At 35.7% G+C, this 11785-nt stretch overlaps 1 long non-coding RNA gene across 1 annotated transcript in view; it reads left to right on the top strand.

Annotated features, from left to right (window-relative positions):
• The window catches only part of LOC147584688 (uncharacterized), a 125459-nt gene that overhangs the window by 20429 nt on the left and 93245 nt on the right, over positions 1 to 11785 (top strand). The gene's annotated exons all lie outside the window — the stretch shown is intronic.

Below are 11785 nucleotides of genomic sequence, written 5' to 3'. Positions count from 1 at the left end.
ATTTTCTAAATTGTACTTTATAGCTTATTGTCTTTTTAAAAATACAATTTCTGTAGCAGATAAGCTAAGATTAAGATCTCATATTTGTATAGCATGTGATAGTTTTAAATATAATTTCCAAAACATAGTTGCAAATAATGAAGTATCATCATTCTATTCTAGATGAGACAACTAAGTACAGAATGGTTAAAAAATGTGCCCAAGGTCACAAAATTAAGATATGGTTGAGTGCTATATTTCATTCTATTATCATTTCCCATTATATTTTAAAATGGCATTTAGAATAATCTCTAAACTATTATATATATGACTTTCAAACTGAACTTGAATGAATTCTTTTTAAACAACTTGGGCACATTTCTTAACCTCTCTTCCAATATTTTATTTTATTTAATTTTATTTTATTTTATTTTATTTTATCTTTTAAATTTTACTTAAACCCAAGTCGGACCCTCAACATCCTCATCTCTGAAATGGAGATAGCAGTAAGTAGTACCTGTCTACAGGATTGTTGTGAGCCAATTCTTGGAAACTCATACCACAGAGCTCAGCACACAGTAAGTGCTCAGTATTTAAATATCGTGATTACAAAGACCACTGGTCTTTATAGCCTTTTCCTTCATCCATAAATAATACTGCTTTCCAGGGGGATGGCCTCGATTTTCTGAATTCTAATTCCATTTTCTTTCCTCTAAGAAGCAGATGCCAAGCTGAACATATACAGAGATGTTTGTTATTAATTATAATTGCATTTCAAGCTTTATGGAAAAAAGGGTGACCTTTTAGTAGAATAGTAGAATGTAATAGGGAGGGGAGCATTCTTTTCTGTTTGTTTGTTTGTTTGTTTGTTTACTTGTTTTTTCCTTTCTGCAATGAAACTTTGTGTTGCTATTGCTTTAGCTGGCTATGCTGTAGTGGAGTATTTGTCAGTCTGGGGTGGGAAAGATACTGATATATCTGTCATCAGTTTATGAGATCCTTTGTTACATTATCTTTTAAGAGTAGCATCCATTTTAACAGTTGATTTATGATTTGTTAATGTTGAAATGTAAAACTGCCACCGTTATATTTTCCTGTTTCTGATTTTATGTCAGCGAAATAATTGGTTGCCTTCAAAATTTGAAATTAAAAATGTACAATTGTTTCTAAAATAAAAAGAAGAAGAAGGGTAAAAGTGCTTTGGCATAAACAGTGAAAGCCTCTGATTTTAGTGCTGATTTGACACCTGTGAAAGGAGAGAAGGAAGAAAAGATGACTATATTGGAGTCCCTCATTGCAATGCAGCTCTGAGAAAATATCAACCAGGCCAATAATGCCTGTCAGAGAAGTCCTATTGTGAGTGGGAATGGTTAGGCCCTAGTACCCTGCCTTGCTCAGTTATTGGCCAGGAGCAGACCTAGAGAGACTGGCCTTGGTGTCAATACTGCAGTGGATCCAAAAATGTTGCAGCTATCTACTAACTACCCTTCTTATTTATTTGTTTGTTTGTTTGTTTTCAATTTTAATTCCAATATAGTTAACATACAGTGTTATGTTAATTTCAGGTGTACAATACAATGATTCAGCAGTTGTGCATTGCTTGGTGCTCATCACAATAAGTGTACCCTTCAATTCCCATCATCTATTTCACCAACCACACTTTTTGCCATAGTTTCTCTTGAAGGGAGATCAGAGTAATATACCTCCAAAGCCACCACAATTGCCTAGTGTTTTCTCATGGATACTAAGGAATCTCTTACATATTTTAAATATGAATCCTTCATTGGTTGCAATAAAGGGCTGATTGGTTGCAATGGCTTGTCTGTTGACTTTGAGAGCTCATTCACAAAAAGAATTATTTGCCATTTGTGGAATCCAGCTCTTAGTCTTCTTTGCTTCATAGGTTACATAATATGTGGCATCTGGAGTATTCTAAAAAAGAACTTCTCCATCTAAGATTATCGCAAACCTTTTTCATGTGGCACCTCTTGCCAAGTTCCATTACTACACGTCTCTGATGCACATAGAAATCTGCATGGCTGTGAGTTTTTTTTAAATCAAATATCTGCTACTAGCTTGCATTATGTTTTTGGAGAGTCTATCATCCACACACTAATTAAGCAGTACAGTCCATTTGTACTAGAATGGGGACTTTTCCTGTTGCCTGAGCATTGGGCTAGGGATTGCTTAGGGTACACAGAACTGGCTCTGAAATAACTGGTGCCCACCATTCTTTCTCAGTCTATATGAGAAGTCTGAGAGTCAGGACAATGAAAGACAGTCAATGGTTGTCAGTGGAAGTGGTAGGGAGGAGAGGGTCTAAGAGAATTTCTTCCAACAATTGAAAATAACTGGCTAGAAGAAGAGACTGCCATTCTGTTTCCTGGTAGACATCTTTGTTGGGAGAAAATTCTTCCCATTCTTCATCAGTCTCTCACATATCTGTATGTGTTACAAATTAAGTATGCACTACATTTTGTTCTGGTTTACTTTGTAAAGAACATTTGTATAGCAAATGGTCTTGGAAGTTAGCGATAGTGTCTCCCTCCAGAGCGAAGGGCAAGAATGCTTACTGTCTAGTGTAATGAAGACGTCTTCTTTGGGAGCAAAGGTCAGGCTCACCAAGTGCATGTCTTAAAACATTTGGGTTCCCTAAGCTGAAAGTTCTTTTTCTTCTTTATTTTTTTTTCAATGTTTATTTTTGACAGAGAGAGAGAGAGAGAAGTCAGGAGAAGGGCAGAGAGAAAGGGAGACACAGAATCTAAAGCACACTCCAGACTGAGCTGTCAGCACAGAGCCTGATGTGGGGCTCAAACTCATGAACCATGAGATCATGATCTGAACCAAAGTTGGAGGCTTAACTGACTGAGCCACCCAGACGCCCCTCAAAGTTCTTCTTCTGAAATGCAGCCCATTTCATGTGCAGGTGTCATCTGGCCCTCTTTCTGACCCCATGTGGGAATTGGGAGTTGGGAAAACAGCACAAAACTAGTGATGCTGTTGCTACACCCTTGCCATGAGTTACAATCTACTCTTCTTCTCTGATGCAGGAGTCTTGTGTTTTCTACCAGCATTCTTGAAGCTGTGACAGACTAACTTGTTAGCTTGCAAGTAATATAGTCTCAGGTTTTTCACAATTCTTAACATTCTGCTTAAGCAGTGGGTTTGTATTGCTTTTCCTCTGTGCTTATCTGAACATAAGAAAAGGGAATTGGAGAAAGATGGCGAGACAAAAGAAATTGAGTAGACCAGCTTTTACTTAACCACCATTGGATGGAGTACACAAATTATCTATTGCCATAGTAATGTTGCACAACAAACAACAATTAAATTTTAGTGACTACAACAACAAACAATTTATTTCACTCAAAAATCTGATAGATTCAACTGATATGAGTGGCAATCATTCATTTTTTGAGATTTCTCAATGACCTAGGATGGTTTCAGCTAGGATGGCTTTGGCATTTCTGATTTTGGGATCAGTTAGTTGGTCAACACAAACATGGCCTTCTCATAGTGATGGCAGTAAGCAAAGCATGTCACGCCCAATCATGCCAACATTTTCCAAGTTCCTGTTTGTATCATGTTTGTTAATAACTCATTGGCTAAAGAACAACCGAGAAATAACATTGACTAAAGAAAATAAAACTATCATGGGACAAAAACATCTCAACACAAGTCCAGGTTCAAGGAATAAGGAAATAGACTCTATGTCTTAGTGAAAGAATCTATCAAGTCATGTTAAAGAGCATGGACATGGGAAGGTAAAGGATTGGAGCTCTAAAGAACCAATGGATCAAAGAAGAAAATAAAAGGAAAATAAAAAAGTTTATTGAGACATTGAAAAATGGAAACACAACATACCAGAATTTACAGGATACTGCAAAAGCAGCTCTAAGAGGATAAATGGTGCTGGGAAAATTAGATATTCATATGTAAGAGAATGAAACTTGATCCCTATATTACACCACTCACAAAAATTAACTTGAAGTGGATTAAATACTTAAATGTAAGGCTGAAAACCATGAAATTGCTAGAAGAAAACATAGTAAATAAGCCCCTTGACATGGATCTCAGTAATAATTTTTTAGAAATCAAACTAAAGCACAAGCAACAAAATAAAAAACAAACAAGTGGGACTACATTAAACTAAAAAGCTGTGCAGAGTCAGGTCATGATCTCACAGTTTGTGAGATTGAGCCTGATGTTGGGCTCCTCGCTGAGAGCAGGGAGCCTTCTGGGGATTCTCTCTCTCTGCCCCTCCCCTACTCTCTCTCTCTCTCTCTTTTATTCTCTCTCTCTCTCAAAATAAATAAATTAATAAAAAAAAAAAAAGACTCTGCACAGCAAAAGAAACCAACAACATGGCTAACAGTCACGTGAAAAAGTGCTCAACATCACTTATCATCAGGGAAACACAAATCAAAACCACAATGAGATACCACCTTACACCTGTCAGAATGGCTAAAATTAACAACCCAGGAAACAACAGATGTTGGCAAGGATGCAGAGAAAGGGGAACCCTTTTGTGCTGTTGGTGGGAATACAAACTGGTGCAGCCACTCTGGAAAAGAGTATGGAGGTTCCTCAAAAAATTAAAAATAGAACTATCCTATGGCCCAGCAATTGCATTACTAGGTATTTATCCAAAGGATACAAAAATGATGATTTGAAGGGGCACATGCACTCCAATGTTTGTAACAGTGCTATCGACAATAGCCAAATTATGGAAAGAGTCCAAATATCCATCAACTGATGAATGGATAAAGAAGACGTGCTATATAAATACAATGGACTACAACTTGGCAATGAAAATGAATGAAATCTTGCCATTTGCAATGACATGTATAGAATTAGAGGGTATTATGCTAAGCTAAATAAGTCAGTCAGAGAAAGACAAATGTCATATGATTTCATTCATATGTGGAACTTAAGAAACACAATAGATGAACATAGGGGAAGGGAAGGAAAAATAAGAGAAAAACAGAAAGAGAGGCAAACCATAAGAGACTCTTAAATACTGAGAACAAGCTGAGAGTTGCTGGAGGGGCGGTGGGTAGGGAGGATGGGTTAAATGGGTGAGGGGCATTAAGGAGGACACTTTTGGGGATGAGCACTGGATGTTACATGTAAGAGATGAATCTCAGGGTTCTACTCCTGAAGCCAAGACTACACTGTATGTTAACTAACCTGAAAAAGAAAGAAAGAAAGGAATAAAGGAAGAAAGGATACTATTGACAAAGTGAAAAGACAGATTACAGAATCAGAAAAAAATATTTGCAAACTATATACCTGATAAGTGGTTAATATCCAAAATAGATAAAGAACTCAAAGCAAAGAAAAATAATCCAATTAAAAATTTGACAAGGAAAAAAAAATTTGACAAGGGACCTAAATAAGAATTTTTTAAAAGAAAGTATATAAATGGCCAATAGATATGCAAAGATACTCAACACCACTAGTCATTAGTAAAATGCTAATTGAAATCATGATAAAATATCACCTCATACCTGTTAGACAGCCATCATTAAAAAGATAAGAGATAATAAATGCTGGTGAGGATGTGGATTAAAAGGAATTCTTGGGGCGCCTGGGTGGCGCAGTCGGTTAAGCGTCCGACTTCAGCCAGGTCACGATCTCGCGGTCCGTGAGTTCGAGCCCCGCGTCGGGCTCTGGGCTGATGGCTCAGAGCCTGGAGCCTGTTTCCGATTCTGTGTCTCCCTCTCTCTCTGCCCCTCCCCCGTTCATGCTCTGTCTCTCTCTGTCCCAAAAAAATAAATAAACGTTGAAAAAAAAAAAATTTAAAAAAAAAAAAAAAAAAAAAAAGGAATTCTTGTGCACTGTTTGTGGGATTATAAATTGGTATAGACACTATGGAAGACAGTATAAGGTTTCTCAAAAAATTAAACATAGAACTACCATATGATCCAGCAATTTTACTTCTGGGAATATATCCAAAGGAAACAAAAACACTAACTTGAAAAGACATTTGCACTCCTATGTTTATAGCTGTGTTATTACATTGGCCAAAACTTGAAAACAATGTAAGTGTCCATCAATGGATGAATGGATGAAGAAATTGTGATTGATCTATATCTATATACCTATCTCTATATCTTATCTATCATCTGTATCATCTATCTATCTGTCATCTATGTATCTATGTATCTAATGGAATATTATTCAGCCATATAAAAACAAAGGAATCCTACCATTAATGACAACATGAATGGACCTTGAAGGCATTATGCTAAGTGAAATAAGTCAGACAAAGAAAGAGAAATACTGTATGATATTACTTATATATGGAATCTTTAAAAACAAAACAAAACAATACAATACCCCCCCCCACACACACACACACACCCAGGAGCACCTGGGTGCCTCAGTTGGTTCAGCATCTGACTTCGGCTCAGGTCATGATCTCACAGTTTTTGAGTTTAAGCCCCATGTCGGGCTCTGTGCTACAGCAGCCTGGAGCCTGCTTCAGATTCCTTGCCCCTCCCCTGCTTGCACTCTATCTCTCTTTGTCTCTCTGTCTCACCCCCTGAAAAATAAATAAACACTAAAAAAATTTCTTAAAAACCCAAACAAAGAAACAAAAACACACATCAAACTCATAGAAAAAGAGATCAGATTGTCAGTTACGGTAGGGCTCAGGGGGAATTGGAGGAAGATGGTTTAAAAGATATAAACTTCCAGTTATAAGATAAGCAAGTGCTAGAGATGTAATGTTCAACATGATGACAGTAGTTACCACTGCTGTATGATATATAAGAAAGTTGTTAAGAAAGTAAATTGGAAGAGTTCTCATTACAAGCAGAAAATTTCTTTTCTTTTGTTGTATGTATGTATGTATGTATGTATTTTCTTTTTAATATTTATTTATTTTTGAGAGAGAGAGAGACAGAGAGAGAGAGAGAGAGAGAGAGAGAGAGAGAGACAGAGAGAGAGAGAGAGAACATGAGCAGGGAGGGACAGAGAGAGAGGGAGACACAGAAACCGAAATAGGCTCCAGGCTCAGAGCTGTCAACGCAGAGCCTGACATAAGATTTGAACTCATGAACTACGAGATCATGACCTGAGCCAAACTTGTCCACTCAAATGACTGAGCCACCCAGGTGCCCCTCTTTTGTTGTATTTATATGAGATGATGGATGTTAACTAAACCTATTGTGGTAATCATTTAACAATATATGTAAATTAAACCATTATGCTGTATACCTTAAACTTACAGTGATATATGTCAATTATTTTTTGTTTTTAACTGGAAAAAAGTCTCCTCAAAATAATTTGGACTCTTAATGCAGTCTTTCACATGGGACAGGATATATGAGTTTCCATGGGCTAAGTAAGCAGGATGGAACAGAGCTGGACCTGTGCCATCTACTCAGAATGCCATTTGGGATCACTTCCTGTGGGAAAGGGAACCCCATAGCTGGAGACTGGGTGTCCCACAGGTGGTGGGAGCTGTGAGTAGAAGGTAGGTAAGAGATTGAACCAGAGCCAGGTCTTCCATAGTTTAGGGACCTCTGTAGTAGTGAAGTCCTTCACAGGTTGCCTGAGAATTCACACAAACACTCTTTGAGAAAACCAGTGTTTTGGGTGCCTGGGACAGAGGCTATCAGTTGATTAATGACAACCATTGTAGTGAAGGCTACCTTCTTACCTGGCCAGTCCCCCTTTCCTGTCCCAGTCCCATCAAACCTATACCTTGAAGAAGAATGGAAAAGAGGAGTGAGTGAGCAGACAATACCCCCTTTTTCACATTTTAGACCCTTTAGCAAACCTGCAGATACAATGGGTAGCTGGAGAGAGCCACTTGTGCTGGAGGTTGGGGCAGAGGGAAGAGGGGAAAAAGGGAAAGAGGGATGGAGAAGAAAGTGACTGAATCTTATGGAATTTGCTTAAAATGTTATGAACAGAGCATTGTTGATTAAAGATAAAACCATCGTATATTTATACCTCTCTTGAATTATGATTCCTCAATAAACCAGGTACATAATAAAACACACTGATTATTCATTTTAGTTGAAAAACCAGCATTTAAAAAATCTACTTGGGGTGCCTGGGTGGCTCAATCAGTTGAACATCTGACTTCAGATCAGGTCATGATCTTAGGGGTTCATGAGTTCAAGCCCCACATGGGGCTCACTGCTCTCAGTGCAGGGCTGCCTTCAGATCCTGTGTCCCCCTCCCTGACCCTCCTTTGCTCACCCACGCACCCTCTCTCAAAAATAAATAAAAAAGAAAACATTAAAAAAAAAGGTGAAGAGATTATTTAAAAAAGCATATACATATAATGTATTATATATCATATATATATATATACATATACACACACGCATATATATGTGTGTGTATATATATATACATATATACATATATATATGTGTGTATATATATAGTTTGTCTCTAAAATTTAGAGCCCCCCCCCAAAGAAAATACAAAATACTTTGAGGGGAAAATAAATTTTAAAAGTAAATGAATCCAAGGATTGATACTGTATTCTTTCATATGAAATATCATTACTACTACATCAATAAAAGATGATTAAGCCTTGCATTTAAAAAAACAGTTGATGTTTTTATTATAAGTTGATATGTGCTCATTTACAAAGAATTTTGGAAAAGCTTTATAAAAATTCACCCATAATCATACAACACAGAAATAACATGTTAATATTTTGGTGTATTTTAATTTAATATTTCTTCTTAGAGTGTGCATATATTTTAAAAGATATTTATGATTGTACTGTATATCCAACATTCTATCTTGCTTTTTTAACTCAAAATTATGTTGTAATCTTTTTTTAATTAATAGTTGAAGAATTTATTTTAATGGCTATATAATAAGGAACATGTGAAAGTATCATGTTTTATTCAATAATTTCCCTTTTGTTGTTCTATTGTTTCCATTGTTTCATCCTTATAAATAATGTTGAGATTTACATCCTTCATAAAATTTTGCCATGATCTCTAATTTTAGTGTGATTGGTCTAGGTTTCTAAGAGTGGAAATACTAGATGACAGGTTTTCTTTTAAGCTTTTGCATACTGTACATTGCTTTTAAGAAAGATAATACCAATTTTGACTCCCAAGAGCAATTACAGAAACACCTATATCATAAAAAGAGTGCTAGCCAAGATGATAGGCAAAATGGATATAAGATTGTTTTTGTCATTTTTTTGTTTACTAGAGTAGTGTTTTAAAAAATATGTATGTGTAAATATACATATTTATTTAAAGTGTCTATGTGTGTGGATGTGTTTATACTCTGTCTTCTGGGAACTGTTTGTTCTTTCCTTGTCTAACCACAACTGGCAGTTTTAAAAAGCTCATTCTTCTAAGTTCTACTTTTTCAGATTTGATTAGATAATAATCAAATTGTATAATTTTGCATTTGTTAACAACTCAGAAATCCTGTATCTTATGAGGGTAGGCTTAACTTATGAACACATACTTAGGCTATTGTGGTTGTTTAGTCCTGCAAAAATAATCACTAAGTTGGAACCAGGGAAACTTGAGCATAAAATTTATTTTTATCATTACTAGTACTGTGATTTATATCCATACTTAACTTCTCTGAGCCTCAACTAACTCAGTGATAAAATGGAGAGGATAAACTTTGTCCTCTGGGGTTGTTGTTAGAAATTAGAAGCTGTGTAAAAGAATCCAGCACATAATTGGTGTACAACATTTTATCATCCTTCAACATCAAACCGTGAGAGAGCACCTGGATACACATGGAAAACTGATTAATGGGAAAATATAATTACTTAATGCTTTACCAGTTTCTTCCCATACTGTATTGCCTCTTTTTTTAAATTGCAACTCTTATGTTTCCTTCAATAAAGGTAAAAACCTCAAGTTTATATATAAAAACCCTAAGTCTGTAAACCACTTCCTTTTCTTATTTCCTCTCTAACAGTATTCTAAATTTTGACTTAAGTCTTTCTTACTTTGCTTTTATTATTTTTTAAATGCTTCTTAATTGATGTTCTAGGTTCATTTCATTTACTAATTAGAATTCTTTATTCATTCTTGAACTAAATTCTAGCAACTTAATAATTATCAAATGCCAAGAATATCAGTCTTCTGATTGGCATACTTGCTTTCCACTTAACTGGTTTTCAGGACAGAGAACTAAATTTCATATCTGTTTTACAAACTCATTTCACAATAACAATGAATTAAACCGAATGAATTACTAGAACAGGTTCTTCTGGCAATGCTAGTTATAAGATATATTGTGTACTTCATATTAAGTATTGATTTGTTTTCGTATAGTAAGAAATACTGTATCCAAAACAATGCTGTGTTTTAGAACTGATCCCAACTGAAGTAAAGATGTATATTCATCCACCTAGGTGGCTCAGTTGGTTGAGCATCCAACTTCAGCTCAGGTCATGATCTCGCACTCTGTGAGTTTGAGTCCCGCGTAGGGCTCTGTGCTGACAGCTCAGAGCCTGGAGCCTGCTTTGGATTCTGTGTCTCCCTCTCTCTCTGCCCCTCCCCTGCTCATGCTCTGTCTCTCTCTGTCTCAAAAATAAATAAAAACATTAAAAAAAATTTTTTTAAATGGTCGAGAATTGCACTAAGCATTTCTGCTTCTGATCTTATTGGTCTAAATTTCTCAGAGTAAGTTCCCTTACAGAATATTTAACTTGTGGAGAGTATACACCTTGTTAGAATTACTAGTTTTGCAAATGATAGGGGAATTTTCTAAGGATAATACCTAGCATGTAAAACCAAAATTGCAATGCTGGGGCTACAGGTTTTATATATACTTGAAAATTTCCATAAAAAATTTTAAAAATCCCAAGATAGTTGGGGAATTTGGTGGATAAGATGGGGAGGAGTATACATGTAGACATTTAAAAAAATTTTTTTTAACGTTTATTTATTTTTGAGACAGAGAGAGACAGAGCATGAACAGGGGAGGGTCAGAGAGAGAGAGGGAGACACAGAATTATATGTAGACATTTTTAATATTAATTTCAGCATAATTAACATATAGTGTTATATTAGTTTCCATGGTACAACATAGTGATTCACCAATGTTTTACATTACTCAGTGCTCATTACAATAAGTGATGTGATTCCCTTCACTTATTTCATGCATCTTTCCACCCTCCTCCACTCCAGTAACCATCAATTTGTTCTCTATTGTTAAGAGTCTGTTTATTGGCTTGTCTCTTTTTTCTTTGGTTTTTTAAATTCCACATATGAGTAAAATCATGGTATTTGTCTTTCTCTGACTTATTTCACTTCACATTATATCCTCTAGGTCCATCCATGTTGTTGCAAATGGAAAGAGTTCATTCTGTTTAGTGACTGAATAATATTCCATTATATATATAAATATATATATATATATATATGTATATATACATGTATATGTATATATATATAGCCTCTTTTTTTTTTTAACAACCACTTCTTTATCCATTCATCTATTGGTGGATGCTTGGGCTGCTTCCATAATTTGGCTATTATGAATAATGCTGCAATAAACATGGAAGTGTATATATCTTTTTGAATTAGTGTTTTCATATTCTTGAGGTAAATACCCAGTAGTGGAATTACTGGATTATATGGTAATTCCATTTGTAATTTTTTGAGGAACCTCCATACTTTTTTCCAGAGTGGCTGCACCAGTTTGCATTCCCACCAACAGTGCACGAATGTCCCTTTTCCTCCACATCCTCGTCAGAGCTTATTGTTTCTTGTGTTTTTGATTTTAGTCATTCTGACAAGTGTGAGATGATATTTCATTGTGGTTTTGATTTGCATTTCCCTGATGA

Source organism: Puma concolor, chromosome A1 (assembly GCF_028749965.1).
Source record: "Puma concolor isolate L17-30 chromosome A1, mPumCon1.1.hap2, whole genome shotgun sequence".
Taxonomy (NCBI): Eukaryota; Metazoa; Chordata; class Mammalia; order Carnivora; family Felidae; genus Puma; species Puma concolor.
The sequence above is the reverse complement of the archived record's forward strand: the minus strand, read 5'-3'. Positions and strand labels throughout refer to the sequence as shown.